The sequence below is a fragment of the Papaver somniferum genome, chromosome 1 (genome assembly GCF_003573695.1).
Source record: "Papaver somniferum cultivar HN1 chromosome 1, ASM357369v1, whole genome shotgun sequence".
Lineage (NCBI taxonomy): Eukaryota > Viridiplantae > Streptophyta > Magnoliopsida > Ranunculales > Papaveraceae > Papaver > Papaver somniferum.
In genome coordinates, this window is record NC_039358.1 from 166,359,207 (window position 1) to 166,385,778 (window position 26,572).

Sequence of the window (26,572 nt, forward strand, 5' to 3'; positions counted from 1 at the left end):
ACAGAAATCCATTGCCGTAAAGGATTTGGAAGCCGCGTGACATGCCACCTTCGGGCGTGCGTTTCGAGACGCTCGGCCATGGTTCGCTTTGGTCGTCCGGTCACACGTACAGATGGGCCCACATTGATCATGTCGACATCCTTGGGACCTCTTGAGTCTATATCTACACCCTCCGTTTAGGCTGGCGAAGATGGATGGACGCGACCGAACTACGACAGATATGCATCTCCGCAAACCCTAATTAGGGTTTTTAAACGGTCACGCACACGTGACTTTGGTCAAACGGTTTGGAAAACCGCGCTTCTCCTTTGGGAGGATCAACCATGTGGGGACCACGTTGGGATGACAGTGAATATATGTGCACCTTTCTGATGGTCCTAGGTACGATCTAATCCATCCAAATAGGCTGGCTAAGTTGGATGGTTGTGATCGTTTTAAGACACTAGTGGAATTTCCGCGACCTTTCAAAGCATCACGCCAACCATGCTTCGAGCAAATGTTCATTGATCCATGGATTTGTCGTGAGAAAACCGATCGGGTTGGTGAGGAGTGGGCCCGCCAACGTGTGCGTTGACGCTTCTCTGATCATTCATGGGATGATCTAATCCGTCCAACCACGCTTGCGAAGTTGGACGGTTGCGATGGTTTTAAGACTGCCCTGGGCAGTCTATGTTCGATCGAACCTCTACAAAGCAGTACGGCCACCCTACTTAGGGCTAGCGTTTGACGTTGCTGGGAGGTGTTCGTGTGATGTTCGACCGGCTAGGGCACAAGTGGGCCCGCCGGTGGTCATCACGTCAATCGCCCATTCTTGCCAAGTTTTGGCTAGGCTTGTTAAATTGCGCGGCCAACTTGTGTGGCTGCGATCGTTTCTGAGACTGATATGGACAATCCAGATTTTCCTTAAGGAAATTAAATACGTTCGATCGAGCTGAGAGTGCATCGATTCGAAATTCTCTTTTGTCAGAGAGTGAAATAGCCTGTATGGGTATTTCGTACATGTCTCAAAATTGGCACTTGGAGATTCATGTTACTCTGCTGAGAGTGAACACTCAGTCGTCATGTCATGCTAACAATGAGAGTTCAGCGAGAAACAGCACAGGAAATACTAGGCAAATCATGCATTAATTAATAATGCAAAAAATTCACAGAATATTTGGGATTGTTGCTACATGCACCATTCTGGGTGAATTTTGTATATTTATTGAATTGCTTCGAATAAATAAAGTGAAGAGGTACTCATCACTTATCAAACGGCTTTACCCTTTGCAGGATGTCAGCGCATTAAATTTGGTTTTATAATTTTATGCCCTGAACTAAAATCCACCATCAACAGTTAGCATATTTACTGTTGTTCACACTGCCTAGCCTTTGCACCTGCATCTGCAGTAGCCAATCCACAATTCCACCTCCATATGCAGTATCATCTTAACCACCAACATCAATTGCAACCCTTAACTGCATCTATCTTCATCTCTTTCTCGAATTCGATCAGACCCCTCCTGTGTCTTCTGATTCTTTACAGATTCCTTAATTCGAACCCAACATTTAGCTCTTGATCTTTCACCAGCTCCAGCGAACAAAGACTCAATTGAACAGCTCTCATTCTCAGCTTGTCTGAACTGCTCTGAATCATTTACCATTCATATCACCACTTCCCAGCATCAACTCCACAACTGCAGCTCAATTCCTCCATTCTCAATTCGACAACTTCATCTAACCCTTCCTGAAATCCCAAATTAGAGACAAACCCTAAATTCCAAATTCAACTCAAATTCTTCATCGCCAACAGTTAACAGTAGCAGCTCAGCGAACCCCCGTCGATTTCTTCCATTTCAGTATCACCTCTCCTCTGTGTTTCTTTCTTGACTTCAATTCATAGCCGAACCCTTCAAAAATCTCTCAAATCCGAGTTGAACCCTTCATTCATCACCACCTAACTCTTCACAGATTGAAACCCTAATTCATTCTGCTACCGATTTCAAATTCACATTAACCCTAAGTTAGATTTCTTCTTCACTTCAACATCAACAAATTCTCATTCTTCTTTTCGATCTCGTTAACTCAACACAGATCCACGCTCCATTTTATTCTCAAATCGTTTCCTCTCTTAACTCAAACTCTCAGTAATGGACGTCTCTCATTTTCCATCTCTCAGACAAATACACGCACATCCAACATGAAGGAGAGGATGGTTACTCTGAATTTCAGGTATAGGATACTAACCCAGATTTACATTGGCACCCAAGACTCGGATAAGGGCTACCATGAAGTTTTTTGGCTTGTCGGTTTCAGAGAACCGACAGCCTAGTTCTCTGTTCACTTGTCAGTTATGCGAGGCTGACAGTTTAATTCCTGTATAACTCCTCTTGCACGACCTGGCCTGTTCCAAATATCACCTGTGAATTGACCTTATTTTCCCCTTTTCTCTCCAAATGGCTAATTTCTCCTTCTTTTGCTCCAATGACCCCATTGCACCTAATAAACTCAAAATCAAACATAAGAGACATAATTCATAAAGACAATTGCAAAGAAAGCATAAATACTAGATGTGAAATTAGGTGCTTTAGACACCTATCAAATTCCCCCACACTTAGACTTTGCTAATCCTCGAGCAAATCAAATAAAATTCTAAAACATACATACAACTCTGTGTCGTCGAGGATACGGTCACACTTAGCATGTATAACAAGCCTTTGAACCCCTAGGTGTCCCTAGCGGACGAGTTATAGTCTCGTGAAGGTTTACAAGAGGTGTACCTACAAATCATATACTTCCAAACTCCATCCACCTGTGAAAATTTAAGGATGGCACTAAATATTTTTATTAATTGGCATACTATCAATGATTACAAGAGGAAGTACCCACTTTCAAATCCAATTCATAAATTAGTGATATAGCTTCATTCGGAAAGTTGAACACAACCACAATACTCAGAATCTAATCAAACCACAATCATATGAAAAGATTAAGAAGATGGATATAGAAAGTAGATGGTGGTGGATTGTTGACTAAGGTGAACGGTGTTTCCCATATCTGTCTGAAGGTCACTGCCAAAACAAACCTAAAAATCCTATTGGATTGAGCTACTGGTCTGAATTCTAATATCAACACAACTAGCATATACAAGGGAACCAGCGGTCGACAAACTTAATTCTAGATCAATTCACTGACATATACAAGGGAACCAGTGATCGATTTTATTCAACACAATAATAATGTTATTTTTTTCACTATTTTTTTTTTATTTTTTTTAGTTATTATTAATATTATGAAATTACACAGAGTTGTTTGAAAAGGTTGGGAGCGCTCCAACACCTTTCTGAATAGCTAAACCTATCATATGAAAGAGAGAACTACCCACCTTATAGTTAGCATCATAGTTGTCCAAGCAGTTCCTTAATCTGTTTAACAATACTATAAAGTCATCACCCAACTCTCCTAATGTCGAGAAGGCTAAAACTGTAAAATTGTGCCCATGAGATAAGCATCTATCAAGATACTTGGTATTCTTGCGCCTAGTAGCAGCAGCAATAGCACGTCCCAGAACAAAACTTCGAAGTCCATCACTTGTAAAAGGGGAGATCCCAGTAACATCGAAGCAAGTGTCACGTCCATTTTCCCTAGTACATCAGCCGACCGAATGTCATTGCCATCAGACAGAAAATTCAGGCCCACCTCTTTCCTCGCAGCCACTTCAGACTTACAAAAAATGTCCATAACCACATCGAAAACATGATTGGATCTTTTGGATCCAAGCGCATGATTATTGTCAACAGATTACATGGTAATTCCCATGGATCCTGCATTCCACACTTGTTTAGGCGACGGAGACAGGGAGAACACACACATATTGCTATCCAAGTGTCAATCTTTTTTTTTTTTTTTAATGTACACCATTTGGTCAAATTGGTCTGGTCTTTTTTTTTGTAGTAACTCAATCACTCTATTCCATCCTAACGGTGATAACAATGCGATGATGGTGACCCACCAAATCACTTAGAGAAACAATAGATAAATATGGAAAATAAAAATAGAACGCGATATGGTAAATACTCCGAGATATGGTGATAACTATCATGTTATTTATTTTTATATTTTACTTATTTTTATATGAATATACTCTACTAATGGGTTCCTCAACTCGTACAACCACGATGTTTCCATTAGTGTAAGGCACAAGTTTCTAAACTTAGGAGTTTATCATCTTTTTTTTTCTTCTACTTTTTCTTCTTCTTATAAACACAAGGGAAAACTAACACGGCTAAAAACTCTATATGAGAGCACTAAAATTTGATCGTTGTCGTATGCGTCAAAAATAAATTTACTTTCTCACTACTCAGAATATAAAATATAGCAAGGGTAAGAAAGGATCGTTCCCACAGAGGGGACTAAGGTTGTCAAGTTGTTTCGGTTTCCTATGTAAAACAAGGGGGGAATTCTGATTTTATGAAACTAAAAATAGAATAAAAACAAACAAAGAAATAAACAAGCAAATCAATAAGATGAAGATATTGATCAAGGATTTCGTTTTCATTCACTAACATGTTCTTGTCTAAATTGATATTTAATCTCTCATTATCAAAAGCCTTAAGATACCTAGTCGAAAGAATATCCCGCAATTTCCTGATTTCATCACACGTACATGTAAAACGATGCAAGTATGAATTCTACCAAAAGAATAACCTAACGCCTTGCGCTAATCAAGTTCATTTCCCATGGAGCATTAAGATTCATGAAATTAGGCTAATCAATGCAATTGAAATACATTGCGCAAACAATTCGAACAAAGGTCATGGTTCTCATATGATTACAAGGATATATCACTATAAGATATAACCATATTTATGCTACTTGTGTTCAAGGATATCGCTCGATGATAAACCCTAAACTAGCAATAGAAGTGATTACAAGTTCTACCAATTTACAACTTGACAAAACAAACATCCATCATGTTGTAATACGTCAATCATACAACTATATTCTCAGAAAATCATGAACGATAAAGATGAGACAAAACTAATATATTGAATCAAAGAACTATGTTATGTGAAATCCAATTAATCCATAACCAATAATAAAATTCTAGCTCATGTTCATGGAGTTCATAACAAGAAGAAAAAGAAAAGCTTTCATTTTTCTAAACCCTAGAACAAAAAGTAGAAGTAGAGATAAGATAAAAGATAAGATATGATTAGAGAGCTTATATAGATTCCTTGTTCTCTTACGATTCCAAATTAAGTCTCTGATATCCCATAGGCCAAGCCCATTCGAAATAAGTCCATATCCATTTAAGTCAGTACCTGGATCGGTGAGTCAATTGGATTACTGAGTTAACTCGACTGTAAGAAAATATGGCAGAGTTCTGTCTGTTCTCTGGTCAGTTCCCGGCCAATTTCAGGCCATTATTTCACTTCTTCCCCTGCAAAGTTCTTAACATACATCTATTATCGTGCACTGCATTTCAGAAGCTCCATAATCCATTGCTCCATTCACTGCAATGTCATTCAATCAATCACTTCATATTAACTTCATCAGCAATACCCATTTCAGATCCAAGCCTTCAGTTCAATCCACCACTGCAACATTCGACTCAATTTCATAACCGCATCACCTGTAATGCATTCCATTCATCTCCATAACCAGCTGCAGTATCACATGCTTTCCCATCTGCGAGACCAACTCCATCAATCCAGCTGCAGTATCACATACTTTCCCATCTCTATCTCCAGCTCTGCAAATCGTCTCAGTCGCCTGCAATCTCAGCTTCAATCCAACATCGGATTCTTGCGGCATAACTAAACAACATCAACGTTCTATTTCCCATGTCTGTAGCTGCAACCAAACTGCACCATCTGTAGCTCTTTCATATATCAATCTTCTCATCTTACTAGTAAAACCTTACAGCTCCACCAGAACCCCTGTATCTACACCGTTCACCTTAGTCAACAGTCCGCCACCATCTACTTTCTGTATCCATCTTCTTAATATTTTCATGTGATCGTGGTTGATTAGATTCCGAGTATTGTGGTTGTGTTCAACTTTCTGAATGATGCTATATCACTAATTTATGAATTGGATTTGAAAATGGGTACTTCCTCTTATAATCATTGATAGTATGCCAATTAATAAAAATATTTAGTGCCATTCTCGAATTTTCACAGGTGGCTGGAGTTTGGAAGTATAGGTTTTGTAGGTCCACCTCTTGTAAACCTTCACGAGACTATAACTCGTCCCCTAGGGATACCTAGGGGTTTAAAGGCTTGTTATACGTGCTAAATGTGACCATAACCTCGACGACACGGAATTGTATGTATGTTTTAGAATTATTTTGTTTGATTTGCTCGAGGACTAGCAAAGTCTAAGTGTGGGGGAATTTGATAGGTGTAGTAAACACCTTATTTATTATCTATTGTGTATACTTTCTTTGCTATTTTTCTTGTAAATTTTGTATTTATGTTTACTCTTGAGTGTTTAGGTACTTTGGAGTCATTTGGAGGAAAAGTTGAAGTAATCATAGATTTTGGAGCAAGAAGGGCGAAAGCGTCATCTCATTGCGAGCACTATCAGGAGCTTAGTGGAGGATAAAGGGATGTTTCATGGTAGCCCTTATCCAGCAACGGGGTGCATCAGCTATTTCCTATTCTATTACACAACCTAAAATTCAGAGAAATCATTTCTCTCATCATTTGGTGCGTTTATTTCTTCCCCGGTAGCGGTGCCAAATTTGATCGTTGTCGTATGCGTCAAAAATAAATTACCTTCTCACTACTCAAAATATATAATATAGCAAGGGCAAGAAAGGATCATTCCCACATAGAGGTCTTGGGTTGTCAATATGTTTCGGTTTTTTATGGCAAACAAGGGGGGATTTTATGTAACTAAACTAAAATAAAAGTAAACAAAGAAATAAACAAGCAAATCAAATAAGGTGAGAATATTGGTTAGGGATTCCGTTTTCATTCACTAACATGTTCTTGTCTTTAAAACTAGAATTGATATTTAGTCTCTCATTATCAAAAGCCCTAGGATACCTAGTCGAAAGAATATCCCGCAATTTCCTGATTTCATCACACATACATGTAAAACGATGCAAATATGAATTCTACCAAAAGAATAACCTAACGCCTTGCGCTAATCAAGTTCAATTCCCATGGAGCATTAAGATTCATGAAATTAGGCTAATCATTGCAATTGAAATACATTGCGCAAACAATTCGAACGAAGGTCACGATTCACATATGATTACAAGGATATATCACTATAACCTACAATCATATTTATGCTACCCGTGTTCAAGGATTATCGCTCGATGATTAATCCTACACTAGCTATAGATATGGATATGAGTTCTGCCAATTTGCAACTTGACAAAACAAATATTCAAATCATGTTGCAATACATCAATCATGCAACTATATTTTCAGAGAATCATGAACGATAAATATGAGACAAAACTAATATATTGAATCAAAGAACCATGTTATGTGAAATCCAACTAATCCATAACCAAAATAAAATTAAGTACTCATGCTCATGGAGTTCATAACAAGAATAAAGAGAAGAGTTTCCATGTCTAAACCCTAGAACAAAAGTAGAAGAAAAGATCTCATCCTAAAGAGAGGGTGTTTCTTTTTATAGGTCTCTTGCTGGTCGTGAGAATTAGATGTTGAAATACCAAGTGGCCCACTCCAAAACTGAACAGGTCCGGCCCATACTCGCAGCTACAACTCTGGGCTCTAACCAAGCCCATAAGATACTTGGCCTGTCAGTTCTTTGGAACTGACAGCCTATTCTATCCTTCAACCACAACTCCAAGCCACCGCAGTAGCAACTCCGCTTCCCTGTAATCGCATACAATCCATTGCAATCACCACATTCGTTCTGCAGCTTCATTTATCAACACAAAAACAACCAAACTGTCACAGCTATCGCAAAACCATCAGCAACATAACCTGCACTGCCTCAACCCACTCACTGCAATGCAGCATCAGACCACCTTCATCTCTCAGGTCCATCATCTCCATACCACAACCTCAAGCCACAGCAGTAGCGCTAACAGTTTGTGCATTCTGCAATTTCAGTTCAGTTGCACTTCTTGTAACCTGCAGCTTCACCTCATGGCTCGCTTCTTGCTCTTCTAATTGCCACCAAGACCACATTTCCATTTCCTGCGGCACAAACTCCATCTGTTCCTTCACCTAGCACTTGCACAGCAACCATATCTCAGTACCTAGCTCTCTTCCGTTTCTATATCTGTAGCTCTATTATCTCAGCCTTGCAAACTCTTGAACCAACACATATCGCCACCAACTCCATCACAGCAGAACCACCACGAGCTAGGGTACCACCAGTTCAGCTCATTATCCTGTCACTTCAAAACCTGTAATGCATCTTCCCAAGCCAACAACTTCAATTCCATTCTCTGCCTGTCTTGTCACAGTACAAGCCAAACAACAATCCACCACCTGAAATGCCACTACCTGCACCTGCAACTGCAACACATACTCCATCTGCAACTGCGCCTGACTCATTCAATTGCTAAACCACGTACTTCAAACACCACCAATGCCTTCAGCTACAACTGCAATGCTTTTACTCAGCTTCCAGTTCACCATCTTCTTAATCCCTTGTAATCATCCATGGCTCCACTGCACACAACTCCTTGCTGCTGCTTCTGACATGCATAAGCAATCTTCACCTGCATTTCCATCAAACCCATTTAATCACTGCTCCTGCTTGCGATTACAGTTGCACTTCTTCAAGGCCATCAACTGCTCAAACCCATTGCAGTTCCTTGAAGAAGCATCGCCATCATCTCAATGAACCACAATAAAACCCAAATAAGGTGACAACAACTGATTCTCTTCATGTCCAATTCCTTGAACATACCCTTGGACTCCAAATCCTCACCACTTCTTAACTGAATCACAACTTCTAAGAAATCATCATCTCCATCTCAGTAACAAGTCTTCTCAAATTCATCCCAGATTCCTTATCTAACCAATTCTGGCAACAGACACACCCAACTCTATTTCGAATTCAACTCCAAGCTACCCATTTCTTCATCAGTCTCAAATCCAGCTCAAACCCTAACTTCAATTTCATAAACACCACAATCAACAACTGAATCAAAACCCTTGAAAATCATCCACACCTGTTATAGACTTGAATCCATTGAAACCCCTCTTCTAATTCCTGAAATCGAGCTCAGCTTGTTCCCCAATCAAATCTGGTTTCCACTCGACCACAGATTCAACCATGGGAACAACAACACTTGTTTTTCATCATTTCTTCCTGATAAAAACAGATCCAAACCCTTGAAAATCATCTTCAGTTTCAATACCAGCATAATCTTCTTCATCCCTCTTCTCTGAATATCTCACAATTTTCTTCTCCATGAAAACTAATGAAGCCTCCACTGAGAAGAAGAAATAAACGCACCAAATGATGAGAGAAATGATTTCTCTGAATTTTAGGTTGTGTAATAGAATGGGAAATAGTTGATGCATCCCGTTGCTGGATAAGGGCTACCATGAAACATCCCTTCATCCCCACTAAGCTCCTGATAGTGCTCGCAATGAGATGACGCTTTCGCCCTTCTTGCTCCAAAATGTATGATTACTTTTTCTTTTCCTCCAAATGACTCCAAAATACCTAAACACTCAAAAGTAAACATAAGATACAAAATTTACAAGAAAAGTAGCAAAGAAAGCATAAACAATAGATAATAAATAAGGTGTTTACGACACCTATCAATATGACTTGAGATATCTTATCTTAAAGAATCAATAGAGTTTTTACCGAACAGATTTGTTGTTTCTATACTGTTTCGATTACGATACAAAGCAATCGTTCCAGTGCATGCACTTATCGAAGTCGGAAGCGCAGGTATACTGAGGAAACTAAGTGAACTAGGGTTAGTTGCTTGGTCTCAATTATACGAAGTTGGTTTAGATTTTATATAGCGGCTTATTTCTGAGAGTATTCAATTCTGGACTTGGTCCCGGGGTTATACTGCATTTGTGGTTTCCTCGTTAACAAAATCTTGTTGTGTCATTTACTTTACCTTTGCGCAATTATAATTGTTGTTATTATAACTTAAAGTAAATTACATAAACGTTAACTATGTACATACATGATAGTGATCTTATAGAGTTTGGTTAACTACGAACCTATTATCAAGTATCATACTTCGTTGTTGTATTTTCTCAATCTTGTATCCGTAGTCAATCACACAAGTTATCTTGTTGTCGTATTGTCTCGATCTTGTATCCATATACAATCACACGAAGTATGAACCGATTTGTTGTATTGTCTCGACTCAGTCTATAGACATTCACTTTCTCTAGAGGACTTATAGGTAGATAAATAAAAGATTGTAGTGTATTTGGGTACCCTCGTCTTTTCAGTTATGGAAGCTTCTCATTGCTCATCGTAATTCGGACACGATGATACAAAAATGGAAGAATCGGTTTTGAATCTTCTTTAAGTTAAAAAAAGTTGATATATTAAGGATACAGAATTGTCATTAAGTTCCTATAAATTTAACAAAACAATTAATGATAGATAATTGTCTTTTATGAATTCTCTTTAATTTTTGTATTAGTAACAAAATCGGTATTAAGTTCACATGGATCTCGTATTCATCTAATTCGTGAATAGATTTGAATTTGAAAACTTTAGAAGGATTTAAAAGACAAAGAAAACGCAGAACTCTCTTGTTAAGTTTGCATACTTCAAAACTGCAAAGGAAAAAAGAAATGACTTTTGGATCGGTTAAATGAGATGAAAACCAAAATAAATAAATTACGTGGCCATTAGATTTGTTATATCCAATGGTAAAAGATTTTTGTCTGAAGGGTTTGCCAATCCCTTTTGTTGCACGATCCCCACCCATAGACAAAAATTCATGTAATTCTGCACAAAATAAAAATAGAATTGACATTATTAATTTAGTTTTCATTCTTTTGTTTTATTCTACCCGGAATGCCTAACCATAGATTCCGAACTCCCAAAAAATAAATTTGATCTCTTTATTTTGCAGTTTCAATGATGCAACCACAAACTCCAAAACATATAATAACCTAAGAAAAACCTAAACTCATATCAATTTAAAGTAATTGATGTTTCAAATCAGATGTGTACGTAATATTAGCTCACTGCAAAGACGAAGGATGAATCTTTGTTACATAGTAGTATTGTTGCAGCAATAGTTAGGAGAACCTATTAGAATATAACATGTATATAAAAAGTTGTGGTGAATGCAAAGAGAAACCATCGAAGAGACAATGCATTCCGTTTATGTAAAAAGAAGACCAAATCATCAAGAAGATTATGTATAATCTTAGTAATTAATTAACCAAGTATATATTTAGATTTTATATTATTTTTTAGGTTGTATTCATTTTATAAATATGAGCGTTAGTAATTGTAAAATTATCTAAGTAAGTTTTGAAAATTGGTGATATAGTTCACCCTTTGTGGTTTTATCCAACAATAATAGTAAAACATAATTGTAATTGTATCTAGAAGCAGAATAGTTTTGCATAACACTTTTCACGTCCGTCCCCAAGATTTGCTTCCTTTGGTTGGGCACCTTGAACCAAGTTTTATATGTTTAAGACATGATTTCTCTCTTTTTAGCCTTTTTCTCATTCTTGGCCCTTCTCAACCCTCTCTTTGATTTCACGAAGTTGGGTTACACGAGCTTCATCTTTGGCTTCGGATTTCTTATCCCTTTTTATTGGATTACCTCCAGAGTAGCACCGATAATTGACCTAGAGTATGGCTTCTTGGTAGCGTGAAGTCTTTTCTTTACTGACTCCGCAACAATATCCTTCGTGTGTTGCTTCTTGTACATGGTTGTCCATGTAATATTTTAGGGCTTCAACTTGCTGTGGAAACACCTCTTACATTTTGAGTTAACAAAAAAGGAACACCTGAGAGTCCCTCCTCATGAATCGATAAAGTTTAGTATGTTGTTGCTTCTTCATGAAAACCCTAAAAACTAATATCTCGCTCTCCCTCCAAACAAATAGGTAGCTTTCTCTGACACCATCTTAAATTTTGATGTATAAATCAAAATTAAAATAAATATCATTGATTTGATAAATAATAATGTAATTAATCAATGATAAAAATGAATAACCATAAACAAATAAATTTATATACCAAAATCAAATTGAAGACACCACTAATGTAGTTCGGCCAACTTGAACCACGTATACGGACAAAACCTTGTAGGATAAATTATACCACCAGTCCGTAGAATTCACTGAAATGATTTTACGGTTACATTTACACTTATATTTATATTGTGAATTAAACCTATAAAATAATATAAAATCTAAATAAATTAATTAGGATATATATATAATATAGTGCGACTTTGTGCACCCCCACTAAACCAGGGGTGCACATTCCTCCCTTTTCGATTGGATGGATGTTTAACTCTAGTTAGTGGATTTTATGTACTTTAAATACTAGATTACCGTGAAACGGTGGGGGGCCGACCATGCACAAAAATAGGGACGTTTATAAGCATTCCAAACTGACCCGCTCCATGGATCCTTTCTTCTCCGCCCGCATTTTGATCCGTGTATGACCCGTTTTTCTGGAATAAAATTTCAGACTGAAAAAGCTTCCGGCATCCATCAAAGTTTTTCGAAATTCCTGTAAACCCATAAAAACCATAAGAATTATTTTTCTACTCGGATTTATTTAAAGAAAAACAACTTGAAAATGATCCAAATCGGAATTTCTAAATCTTTTGCGGATTTAATTTTAATCTTAAAATTCTTCGTCTATGGATCATAAATATGGAAAGTTCAAATAATTTCAGAGATATGAAACGATTTTGAGTCAACAATGCAAAAGATCCGAAGAAAAAGGTTGAAATATTGGTTTAATTCAAACGAACTTTTTTTTTGAAAAAAATCGGGTTTTTGCACGCCCGAATGTGACTTACAAGAATGACATTTTTCATCACATATAATGCCTCCCTAAAGGTCGGCCAATTAGAAATAAATAAATTGGAAAATAGAAGAAAGAAAGAGGTCGGCACAGAAACCAAGTTTTCTCTCTTCCCCGGACCCGTTCCTAACACTTTCATCTGTTAAAACAAAGAGGTGTACATGGAGACATCAAATCTAAAACCTTGACTTGTTAGATTCCATTTTCGGGTTTGATCTTAATCTTTTTGTACCACAAATTAAACCAATCACTGATACCATTTAATTTTCTCAAATTTTCTTCTTTTTATTAAATACTGATCAGTCATTTTCTTAGTATTCATCTATAGATTCTTAACTGGATTAATATTATGATCAACGACAGATAATTTCTTTGAAACTAGAATCTCTAGTTTCCTATGTTATTCAAGTTGTTGTTTTATGAGGGTACATTTTTGATGATGAGATCTATCACATATCAATAAACAAAATTGAAAGGGCAACCCATCATTGACACTAAAGAATGATAGCTTAAAATCATTTTGGAGGAGAAGTGGCGGAAGAACATAACCAAACTAATATTAGAAGTGGCGACAGTGGGAGAAAAAGAATGGTGATGAAACTAATAATAGAATTAATTTCGATGAAGGTAATAATGGTTCAAGTAGTAACTGGTTTGATGGTCGGTTTATGAACTTGGTTCTTCTCGCAATCGTAAAACTAATAAGCAAGTTGCAGGTCGTTTTCGTATCACGCAGAGAAACTAATATAATTTAGATATAGTAGATAGTTTATTTGATCTTCTCAAAGTTAAAAAGGAAAAAGAAAAAACTGATAGAGTGAGAACGGAAAAAACGGTTTAATAGAGAGGAGAAAAGTTGGGTCATAATTTTTAATAAGCAAAACAATAACCATGGTCAAATATGAACCAGTTGAACCAATAATAAGAAGAGGAATGTGCACCCCTGATTTAGTGGAGTGCACAAAGTCGCACTCATACAAATATATATATATATATATAAAAATATATATATATTACTAATAAATAATACAAATTCTTCTTGATTTGATATTTATTTCACGCGAACAAAATGCACCTTCGCCTCAGTTGTTGATTTTAAGTTCACCTCAACTTCTTATATACAGGTCACATACTCATAGCACCAATTAAAGGTTATGGAAGCTTAAGTTTCTTTTGAATCTCAGTTCCATTGTTTTTATTCTCGATCTTTTTTTATTGTTTTTAACATATATAGAGAGTTTGGTCATTATCAGGATAACCCCATATTCACGAACTAATTTCTTCGCCATCAAGGTTGAAGAAATCCTGCTATCACATTTTCCTAATGATTTTATGTTTGACTATGTTAGAGCATAGCTCGGTTGAACTCACCAAGCGTTCAAATTCTTCTTGATTTGATATTTATTTCACGCGAACAAAATGCACCTTTGCCTCAGTTGCTGATTTTAAGTTCACCTCAACTTCTTATATACAGGTCATATACTCATAGCACCAATTAAAGGTTATGGAAGCTTAAGTTTCTTTTGAATATCAGTTCCATTATTTTCATTCTCGATTTTTTTTATTTTTTTTTAACATATATAGAGAGTTTGGTCATTATCAGGATAACCCCATATTCACGAACTAATTTCTTCGCCATCAAGGTTGAAGAAATCCTGCTATCACATTTTCCTAATGATTTTATGTTTGACTATGTTAGAGCATAGCTCGGTTGAACTCACCAAGCATTGGTATGTTAAGTTGGGTTGTCATATTTTAGTGTGTTAAAACTCATATAAAGTCGCTTGATTGTATACTAGAGTCAACTTCGTTTAGGGTAGACTAGAAAGTCTAAGAATATTGAGATATACAAGTATTACTCCGAAGACATGAAGAATGTGAAGAAGAAGCGAACTACAACGACGACATCATCCTTCCTCTTGAGGTTAGTAATATTGACTTGAACTGTTTCATTCCTAATGTATCTTTCAAGTCGTGCTATATAGAAAACATAACTGCGAAGTTGTATATACTGTACATATTGTATAATACTCTAGTGATGTGACATGGTCATATTTGTATGATCATAGTATTAGGGAATTAGACTACGAAGTATAACACTTATCATTTTAACTTCGTAGATATGACATCGACATAATCTTATATATACTGTTATGATTATGTGAATGGGCCGGTTATGGTGAAGATTTCATCCTAGGAAATAATGTTTTACATTCGTTTAAATGAAGTACATTTATGAACTTGTTTTATGAGTCGAAAAGGAAATCATTAGGCTTATTGGTACATTTATTAATTGCAAATCTTTGGATTACCAATATGTGTGAGATGGTAGAACCAATCGTAACTTTGTTATGTATATTAGTATAACTAATCACAGTGCCTGACTTATGATTAGGTATGACTGGTTTTTATTAATTGGTGTAACCGATCCTAAGTAATTGGTGTGACCGATCCTAGTAATTAGTGTAACCGATCCTAGTAATTGGTGTGAACGATCACAGAGTGTTGTGTAATCGATCCTTGTAGTTGGTAACCGGTCCTGGTAATTGGTTTCATCGATCTTGGTAACTGGTGTGACCGATCACACGCAATACCATAGGAATATGGTAACCGGTCCTGGTAACTGATGGTTTATCAAATAGTGATTGTAGTTGTAGTGGTAACAGGTTCTTTTCAGACTTGTGAAGGTAACAAAATTTCTAGATTTAAATAAAATTTAGGAAAATAGCAAACTGACGTAAAATTTTATGGAGAAATAGGGGTTAAGATTCCACCAATCAACAATACTTATGTGATCTAATATTTTTTTACTATGCAATTTAAATAATTGGGTTGATTCTAAATATTGCCAAAAGCAGATTTTCCAAAATATCAAATGTTAATCACAAGTATAATGCATCAAGAGTCTAAAACTAAGCATGCATTATCAAGGGAAAACACAGTTGATTAATAAAAACCATTTAAATCATTTTTATCAATGCAATTAATCATATAAAAATATTGCATAAATTAATAAAATAGAGATTACCACATAATTATTGTGAGAGTGGCTTCCTCTGTCACCCCTGGGATTGGGTTTAGCTCCTCATCTCAAAAACACACTCACAAGATGTATTCATGGCTAAATAAGTGTTTTTATTGATGAAAATAATTGATAATTGAAGTTTGTAACGCTTTTATACTGTTGCAGCGTCACTGTTACAAAGGGGTAGTGCTGAAAATAATCGATACAACACGAGTGCTGTATAACAACGACACAGAGAGTTCGCTGTTTGCACTGTTGAAGAACGACACTTCGGTACTGCTGTAATGAAGAACACGGATACTGTTGTTTAAGACTGTTAAAGAACGACTGACTCTGAGAGTCTGTTCTTCGTGTACTTCAGGCGTGTTAATGGCAGCAGCAGCAGCAGATAACTTCTCTGCAACTCCTCCTGCGCTTCTCTGCTCGTCTCCAAACCTCCCCTAACTCTCTCCTAAAACTTTCTTCAGGGTTTCTAACCCTTCTATGACAAAAACCCAACTATATATAGCCTTCAGATTCCCTAGAAACTCGATCAAATTCGAGAATAAATCTCTTATTCTTCACGTGCAGTTTTAACAATAATTACATCTGTCGATCTTTGTATGCGTCTGTTAGCTACTCTATTGCTCCCAAAATCTTCTCTGACTTGAACTCAACTGTTTTGAAGTATATCCCACGCAAGAATCTCTCCCAAATCTTTCAAACCAATTCAAAACCCTAAACAGGGACCGTGTGCACTGTCTTGACCTTGTGTGGATTTTCTGACTTATCCAGCCCAATTAGATGGGTCTAATCGCTTCTAACAGGTCCCTTATGTCTTGTAGAGTTCGTGGGTACCAAATTTGCCCATTGAATCGCCTACTAGGTCGCTCAAATCCTTGATCCAAAACTGTTGACGGTGCTGCCTTTTTTCCCGCCAAAATCCAGTTTTGAAACTTTGAAGATGACCTCCCCCTATCCAGTTCCGGTCTCCCTTTAGCAGATGCCTGGAAATGGGTCACCCCTTAGTAATTAGGTTACCCCTTATCCAAAATGAGAGTCCGTATAGTAATTTTCTCCCACGGGCGCAAAAACCATTTTTTAGCCAATTTCGCCGCAAAAGCTTTATTCTTCCAAAAACACCTACAAATACATAAAATAACCGAATAAGTACAATATCGAGTACTAACAATATATACAAATGAGCTATATTAGACACATAAATGCGTCTATCAAATACCCCCAAACTTATTATTTGCTAGTCCCGAGCAAATCAAAACTACAAAATAAAATCCTAACTCACTGTCGCAGGCATCGTCGATTGCATTTAGCGTATGCAATAAGCCTTTGAACCCCTAGGTGGCCCTAGTGGCCGAGTTATAGTCTCGGGAGGGCTTACCAGAGATATACCCACAAAACTTGTACTCCAGACCTTAGCTATCTACGCAGAACCTTGGAAGGCACTAAAGAATCTCCTTGGTTGGCATACTTATTGACTACAGGAAGAAGTACCCTGATGCGAAATTCCAATTGATGTACACGAGTTTGCACTCAAGCATACTAAAATTCATATAAAGTGACAGAGCTCTAGTCAGATAGTTGCACTATGGACATCATATTCGGAGTCAAAACTAATCACATGGATAGATCAAGAAGATGGATATAGAAAAACATGTATGGTTTTGATGTTTACTAAGTGAATGGCGTTTCCCATATCTGTCTGAAGGCCTCCGCCAAAATGAACCTATCCTAATGGATTGAGATACCAGTCTGACTAATATCAACACACTGGCATATACAAGGGTACCAGTGGTCGACTTTATTGAATTTATTCCTTTTGGTCAAATGGTCTGGTCTCAATATCCTTTTTTTTTTTTTTTTTTTTTTTTTTTTCTTTTTCAACCTTTTTTTTTTATATGGTATCTCAATCACTCTAATTCACCCTAGCATTGGTAACAACTTGAATCGTGGGCCCCACCTATCACTTAGAGAAACATAGTTTAAAAACAAAATAAAATAAAAATAGAAGTGAAAAGGACTCAACGAGATATGGTGAAACTATCATGTTATTTCTAACACCTGAGCTCTGTGCTTTTATGAATAGAATCTTTAGATGTTTCCATCTAATCAGATTGGTTCTTCAGCTCCTACAACCAAAATGCTTCCATCCACTTAGATTAGTTATGCAATCCTCAATAGGCATAAATTTCTAGGCTAGGAGTTTATTTATTGCAACTAAAAGCTAACAAAAAGTGTTTCTTCCCCACCCCCAAACTTAAATCTTACATTGTCCTCAATATTCTAAGGATGAAAATAAAAGCATGAACAAGGAGAAACTATTACCACTGGAGGGAAAAGAAATAAGGAAGGATATTACCGTATCACATGAACGCGGGAGCCTCCCAGTAAATGCTAAATTTATAGTCATTAGCTAGACATCAAATACCTCAAAAAGAATTTTCATCTTCCAAAGTCGTATACCAATAGTCGAAATAATTGTGGGTCCATAAGACCAAATAGAACTGCCACAAATAGGAGACAAATGCTCAAGATCAGAAAAATGAGCAGATAGAGCACAACCTGATCTAAAGTTTCTCGCAAGACAACTGGATTTATCTGAGGTGCCCACTTGGGCTTCATATGAGTGTCTCGGCAAACAGATTCATCCGAAAAACGGGTCTCTAACATATGGATTTTCTCCTGGACATTATCAGGCGGATCAGGTTGTGGAGTCTGAATACACTCAAGCGATACCTCAGATGCACTAGGCTTGAGTCCCAAGTTAGGGACTTCTATTGGGGATAATTGACAATCTCTACCCCCAAACTTAGAATTTTGGGTGCCTCTACAATGACTAGTCACAATGTTCCTAATTTCTAGACCATCGGGTTCTTGAAAAAGTTCAATTGCTTTCTCTAAGTCATAATCAGGTGGTTCATCCTCAGCTTGCTTCATATCTTCTATGGTCCACTCTAAGGCTTCCTTATTTTCTTGAATCACGGTCTCTGGACTACTTTCCTGATCACTATCCAAATCGGAGGCTATAATCACAGGGAAAGACTCGGGTGGGCCTAAAAATGTATAGTTAGACTCCAACTCAGGAGGCTCTTTTAAATAAGGTATTAAGATAGACTCAGAAGCTAGTAATGGTTCGAACCTATCTTTCCATATATCAATATCTAACATAGGAACACAATCCAACAGAGCATTTACTTGTTCAATGTTACTATCATCGTCGAAATCCAGGCTAAAATGGGATAAACAACTCTCCAATGTATTTTTCTGTACGATGTTTGGTAATGACTCCTGAACTAAGGTTCCTATCATGTTCACCTATTCAATACATGTGCTATCTAGCTCAGAATGTAGCTTGTTTACATTAAAAATATTCAGCTCAATAGTCATATTACCAAAAGATAGATTCATAATACCATTTCGACAGTTTATGATCGCATTAGACGTAGCTAAGAATGGGCGACCTAAAATCACAGGTATTTGGTTCTCTGGGTCGGGGACAGGTTGGGTATCTAGGACCACGAAATCCACTGGATAAATAAACTTGTCGACCTCAATAAGAACATCCTCGATCACACCACGAGGGATTTTAACGGACCTATCAGCTAACTGGAGTGTTATCTGGGTAGGTTTCATCTCACCAAGTCCTAGCTTAAGGTACACATGGTATGGCAGTAAGTTCACACTGGCTCCTAAGTCAAGCAACGCTTTCTCAACATGGTACTTACCTATTGTACAAGAAATGGTAGGGGACCCTGGGTCTTTATACTTTGGAGTAGTGGTATTCTGAATAATAGAACTCACATGACTAGCTATGAAGGCTTTCTTCTGGACACTGAGCTTACGCTTTCGCGTATACAAGTCCTTAAGGAACTTGGCATAAGAGGGAATCTGCCTAATTGCATCTAATAATGGAAGGCTGATATTAACCTGCTTAAAAACCTCCAATATATCATTAAAGTTGGACTCCCTCTTAGTCGGAACTAGCAGCTGGGGAAACGGGGCTCTGGGAACAAAGCCGGGCTCAACAGGACCCTCATTGGTCTCCTTGGAGACTCTATCAGTCTCCTCATTTTCTGGCTCAGCAGGGTGAACTACAGCATGTTCACTATCAGGCATGGCAACCTTGTTGTCAACTTTCTTTCCACTCCGAAGGGTTGTGACAGCATTCACATGATTGTACGATTTGTCTCCTTTTGGGTTAGGATCAGTACGACTAGGGAACCTTCCATCTTCTCTCTCATTGATAAACTTAGCTATTTGGCCGACTTGAAGCTCTAATTTAGCAAAAGACTGGGCACTATTCTTAAAATTCTGTTTGGTTTCCTCTTGAAAATTACCCTGGCTTTTTACTAACATTTCCTGGCTTTGTGATAGCATCTCCTGGCTCTTCCTTAATATATTAAGGGTTTCCTCTAAGCTAGCTATTCTATTCTCAGATGGGTTTTGGGTCTGACCTGAAGAGTTCTTAGTATAACCAAAACCTGGGGGAGGCTGAGAATTACTAGACTGGCCTTGATTCTGGCCCTTAGACCAAGAGAAATTAGGATGGTTTCTCCAACCAGGGTTGTAGGTTTCTGAGTATGGGTCAAACTTCTGACGGTTCTCAAACCTAGAGTTGTTATAGACAGCATGGGCTTGTTCTTCACTAACTTGACCTTCCCAAAATGAATTATCGGGCTCTATTCCACAACTAAAGACTTGAGAGGCTCTATTAGGTTCAACAAGGGACCTATTTTTAGACTGACCCATTTCTAAAGCTTCTAACCTTCTGGACAAAGCAGCAAACTTAGCATCTGACGCAAAACTCGTATCTACCATATTGGTGCTACTCCTATTGACCAAGAGTCTTTTAGGGGGTTCAACACAAGATTCCCACTGTTGGGATTTTTCAGCGATAGCTCCTAAGAAGGTAAAAGCATCATCAACATTTTTACTAGTGAACTCACCAGCGCACATAGACTCAACCATGGCTTTGGTCGAATAGTCTAAACCATCATAAATAATCTGTACAAGTTTCATATTATCAAATCCATGGTGAGGACACTGAGATAGGAGATCATTGAATCGCTCTAAAAACCTATAAAGAGACTCTCCCTCTTGTTGTACACTAGCACTAATTTTCTGCCTAACAGCTGCAGTTTTATGCTTAGGGTAGAATTTCATATAGAAGGCAACGATAAGTTCCTGCCATGTTCCTATGGATTCGGACGGTAGGTTGTTCAGCCAGGTCTTGGCTTTGTCTCTCAAGGAAAAGGGAAACATCTTAAGTTTAAAGACTTCATCGGTAAGGTCCTTTATCCTAATTGTCCCACAGATTTCCTCAAAGTCCCTAATATGAAAATAAGGGTTCTCATCATCTTTTCCTAAGAATATAGGGATCATCTGAAGAATACTAGGTTTTATCTCAAAATTAGCCGTAGTGGCTGGCAATTTAATGCATGAAGCTCGGTTGGTCCTAGTTGGGAACATGTAATCTTTCAAAGTTGCCATCGCTGGCACAACTGGAGTACTAGGGGTACTTTTGTCACTCAGAGATAAATTCTCAAAACTGAAGTTTCCAAAAACAGGGCTCTCCAAAGAAGATTCTTCGAGCTCCCTGCTTAAATCAGAAGAACTACTAGGTTTTTCGCTAATCAATCGACCTAGAGTATCTCTTTTCCAAGCCCTATTAACAAAATCGGGCATACACTAAAAAGAATTCAAAAAGAAATAAAAAAAAAAAAAAATCCTAACAGGAAGGTTCTAGCAATCACACAGCAGGCTGACTCGACTTTACCACAGCAAACCTAAAGATTTCTAGCAAACAACAAGCATGATGGCTCCACTTAGATTGTTTCTAGACCAGCTTCTAATCCTTCGAAAGGGAATTCGTTATAATTTGAGCAAACCCCTCTGGAATCAATCCGAGTTTAAGCAAGTTGAATCGAGGCGAGGGAAGCTCAGTGGAGCTTTGATACCCAAAACCTCACCGATCCAATGCGGCGCAGTCACGCATTCAACTCGCAGAAACCGTCAAGAACTTCGAGGTGTGCTTAAAAGAGTAACCAATATTTTTTGAATGATTGTCCTGTTAAGCTCGATACCCTATAGGTCTCTTTCTAGTCCAAATTTTAGGCTTAGGTTCGCTTTAGGTTTCGTTTTCCTAAGGCGGGAAAGAAGGGAGCGGTGATGAAATCCGAACCCTTATCTTATATGGTCCAGTCCTTGCCCTTTACTAGGAATTTAAAAACAGTCCATATTCAAGTCCTCATCATATATTCACCTTAAGGAGTCCAGTAACCCGCTTGCAGGAGATTCGCGGGTGTTTAGAATTTTACCTCCCGTACCAGACGGGCGAAGAACCGCTGAAGTCGACTCGGGCCACGACTCCTATGCCGTGTGCGAACCCGAGGGGCCGAGACGATATTGTAATCGTCGTCCTTCCCTGCAAACAGTGATATTTAACTACCCTTCCGTAGGGTTTAAAAATAAATAAAAATAAAGAGTCCAAATGTCCAAAGTTCACAGTCCAAAAATAAAGTGCAAAAACAAAAAATGAAAGCCTAAAAAAAAAAAAAACTAATAATAATAAAAAAAAATCTCTCTTTTTTTTTTCTCTTTTACAAAATAAAGAAAATCTTCTTCTTTCGCTCCTTTAGCTTTGCTTTTCGCTCCCAAACTTTAAGTAAATAACCACAAGCTTTGGCAAAATTGTCTTTCGCTCCAATCTTCAAAAATCTGCAAGGAAACAAAAAAAACCCAAAAACGTAAAGAAGAACAAAAATAATAAAAATAAAAAAAAAATCTAAAAAAAATGCTAACTAAACACAGGTCCCCGGCAGCGGCGCCAAAAAATTTGATGGTTTATCAAATAGTGATTGTAGTTGTAGTGGTAACAGGTTCTTTTCAGACTTGTGAAGGTAACAAAATTTCTAGATTTAAATAAAATTTAGGAAAATAGCAAACTGACGTAAAATTTTATGGAGAAATAGGGGTTAAGATTCCACCAATCAACAATACTTATGTGATCTAATATTTTTTTACTATGCAATTTAAATAATTGGGTTGATTCTAAATATTGCCAAAAGCAGATTTTCCAAAATATCAAATGTTAATCACAAGTATAATGCATCAAGAGTCTAAAACTAAGCATGCATTATCAAGGGAAAACACAGTTGATTAATAAAAACCATTTAAATCATTTTTGTCAATGCAATTAATCATATAAAAATATTGCATAAATTAATAAAATAGAGATTACCACATAATTATTGTGAGAGTGGCTTCCTCTGTCACCCCTGGGATTGGGTTTAGCTCCTCATCTCAAAAACACACTCACAAGATGTATTCATGGCTAAATAAGTGTTTTTATTGATGAAAATAATTGATAATTGAAGTTTGTAACGCTGTTATACTGTTGCAGCGTCACTGTTACAAAGGGGTAGTGCTGAAAATAATCGATACAACACGAGTGCTGTATAACAACGACACAGAGAGTTCGCTGTTTGCACTGTTGAAGAACGACACTTCGGTACTGCTGTAATGAAGAACACGGATACTGCTGTTTAAGACTGTTAAAGAACGACTGACTCTGAGAGTCTGTTCTTCGTGTACTTCAGGCGTGTTAATGGCAGCAGCAGCAGCAGGTAACTTCTCTGCAACTCCTCCTGCGCTTCTCTGCTCGCCTCCAAACCTCCCCTAACTCTCTCCTAAAACTTTCTTCAGGGTTTCTAACCCTTCTATGACAAAAACCCAACTATATATAGCCTTCAGATTCCCTAGAAACTCGATCAAATTCGAGAATAAATCTCTTATTCTTCACGTGCAGTTTTAACAATAATTACATCTGTCGATCTTTGTATGCGTCTGTTAGCTACTCTATTGCTCCCAAAATCTTCTCTGACTTGAACTCAACTGTTTTGAAGTATATCCCACGCAAGAATCTCTCCCAAATCTTTCAAACCAATTCAAAACCCTAAACAGGGACCGTGTGCACTGTCTTGACCTTGTGTGGATTTTCTGACTTATCCAGCCCAATTAGATGGGTCTAATCGCTTCTAACAGGTCCCTTATGTCTTGTAGAGTTCGTGGGTACCAAATTTGCCCATTGAATCGCCTACTAGGTCGCTCAAATCCTTGATCCAAAACTGTTGACGGTGCTGCCTTTTTTCCCGCCAAAATCCAGTTTTGAAACTTTGAAGATGACCTCCCCCTATCCAGTTCCGGTCTCCCTTTAGCAGATGCCTGGAAATGGGTCACCCCTTAGTAATTAGGTTACCCCTTATCCAAAATGAGAGTCCGTATAGTAATTTTCTCCCACGGGCGCAAAAACCATTTTTTTAGCCAATTTCGCCGCAAAAGCTTTATTCTTCCAAAAACACCTACAAATACATAAAATAACCGAATAAGTACAATATCGAGTACTAACAATATATACAAATGAGCTATATTAGACACATAATGCGTCTACCAGTAACTTGTGTGACCGATCACAAGTATTCTCATATTCAGTATAACTGATCCTAGTGATCGGCAGAACCGATTGAACGCATGTATTGATTTGATATTTGATCAGTCACATAGTTATCTTGGAATACAGGTCAATCAATTCTAAACTTGGTTGGAAGTGTGGTATAACCGATTCCAAGAATGTAAATCCATGTAAATATTTATAAGGATTTACAGTGAAAAGATGTCAACATACTTTGAACACGTATAGTAACTCTTATCATTTATTGTTCAAAGATATTCCTTAGTACTCAAGGAGATCATGTGCCGAAATAAATTGAGAATCTTTTAACTAAGGTTTTTGGTTTTATATGCTTTAATTACCAGCAATTAAATGCATAATTCTAGAGAATAAAAATTAGTAATGTGCATTTACTAATTGGAGATTTTCTATTGAGATGTTTTAGAAATTTTGGACAAGCATTTATTGGAATTAGGAAAACCGAATTTTGTTCTTCATTGCATATCTTGAGAATATTTTCGGTTTTGGAAATTCCTTGGTGTCCGAACATCCTTGGTATATAAATACCTAAGTTTGCATTTCTAGAAAACTATCTTAAGAGACAGGCAAACTTCAATTCTTTTTGTTTCTGGTGGAGCCGTCTATTCGGAGAGGAAAGTACCCTAATTAGGTGAAATATCTTACGACCGCTCGTTTAAAGACTTATGTGGGATCAAGAAGCTCTACGAGTACTGTTGGTGGGAAACTGGATAGTTGCAGTGTTATTAGTTTTGGATTGATTTGGTTGACTAACGGTTTTTGAAACTTTGATTGCACCTAGTTTGTTTATTCTTGAGAATCTTCTCTTACGATATAAGATTCACTCAAACTAGATCGAAGTATCGACGGGATCTTTAGAACTGTTTGTAGATCTAAAGACATCTTGTGATAATCCCTTGTAAACAGACTCTGTTATGAGTGTGATTGATCACAAGAGATTCAAGTGGTGTTGTGCTGGTGTTTATTGAAGACGAAAGAATATTTGAAGACGAAGAAGATTTCTTATTAGTTCTCATATCTTTGTGTGTGCACAAACCTTGATCGGCTGGGATCCAACTAGAATCGAATTTATTCGATTGATTAGTTGTGTGAGATCGGCATCACTATATAGCTTCTCGTTGAGATCTATACTGACTGATTGCGAATCTAAACGTAACTACTTTTGTAGTTATTGGATAGATTGATTTAACCAGGCAAAGGAGTTGATTAGATTAAACAGAAGATCCTTTGCATATGACTTAAGATATATTTATCTTGAAAAGAATCAATAGAGTTGTTACCAAACAAATTTGTTGTTCCTTTACTGTTTGGAATACAATTCAAAGGAATTGTACCAGTACGTGACCTTCAAAGTCGGAAGCTCAGTGATACTGAGGAAAATAAGTGAACTAGGGGTAGTTGCTTGGTATCAACTATACGAAGTTGGTTTAGATTTTGTATAGCGGCTTGATTCTCAGAGTATTCAATTTTGGACTAGGTCCTGGGGTTTTCCTGCACTTGCAATTTTCCTCGTTAACAAAATCTTGTTGTCTTATTTAATTTTGCTTTCCATAATTATATTTGTTTATATAATTTAAATTAAATTACACAAACGATAAATCCGTTATACTTGATAGTGATCCTATAGAGTTTGGTTAAGTCTGAACCTATTATCAAGTATCACACTTTGGTAGTCGTATTGCGTCGATATCGTATCCGTAGACAATCACACAAAGTGTGAATACCGATTTGTTGTATTGTCTCGACTCTTTCCTTAGACGATCACTTTCGGTAAGAGGACTTATAGGTTGAAAACAAAAAGATTGTGGTGTATTTGGGTACCCTCGTCTTTTCAGACTAATTATTGGTTTTTGGTTTACATTTAGATTAAAGGTTAACTTGGCCTTATTATCTGATTCAGATCATAAACATGGTCTTAGTATCTAAAAGGAAGGGCCAAAGCATCTGAAGTCCGATCGATCAAAACTTAATTGATTAATCAGAACAGATCAATCAGATCAATCGAATCTTCGAAAGGCAATGGTCTAAACAACGATTATTCATAAATAAGTTCAGAATCCAGAAAAAAAATCTCCCAAGGGGGGGGG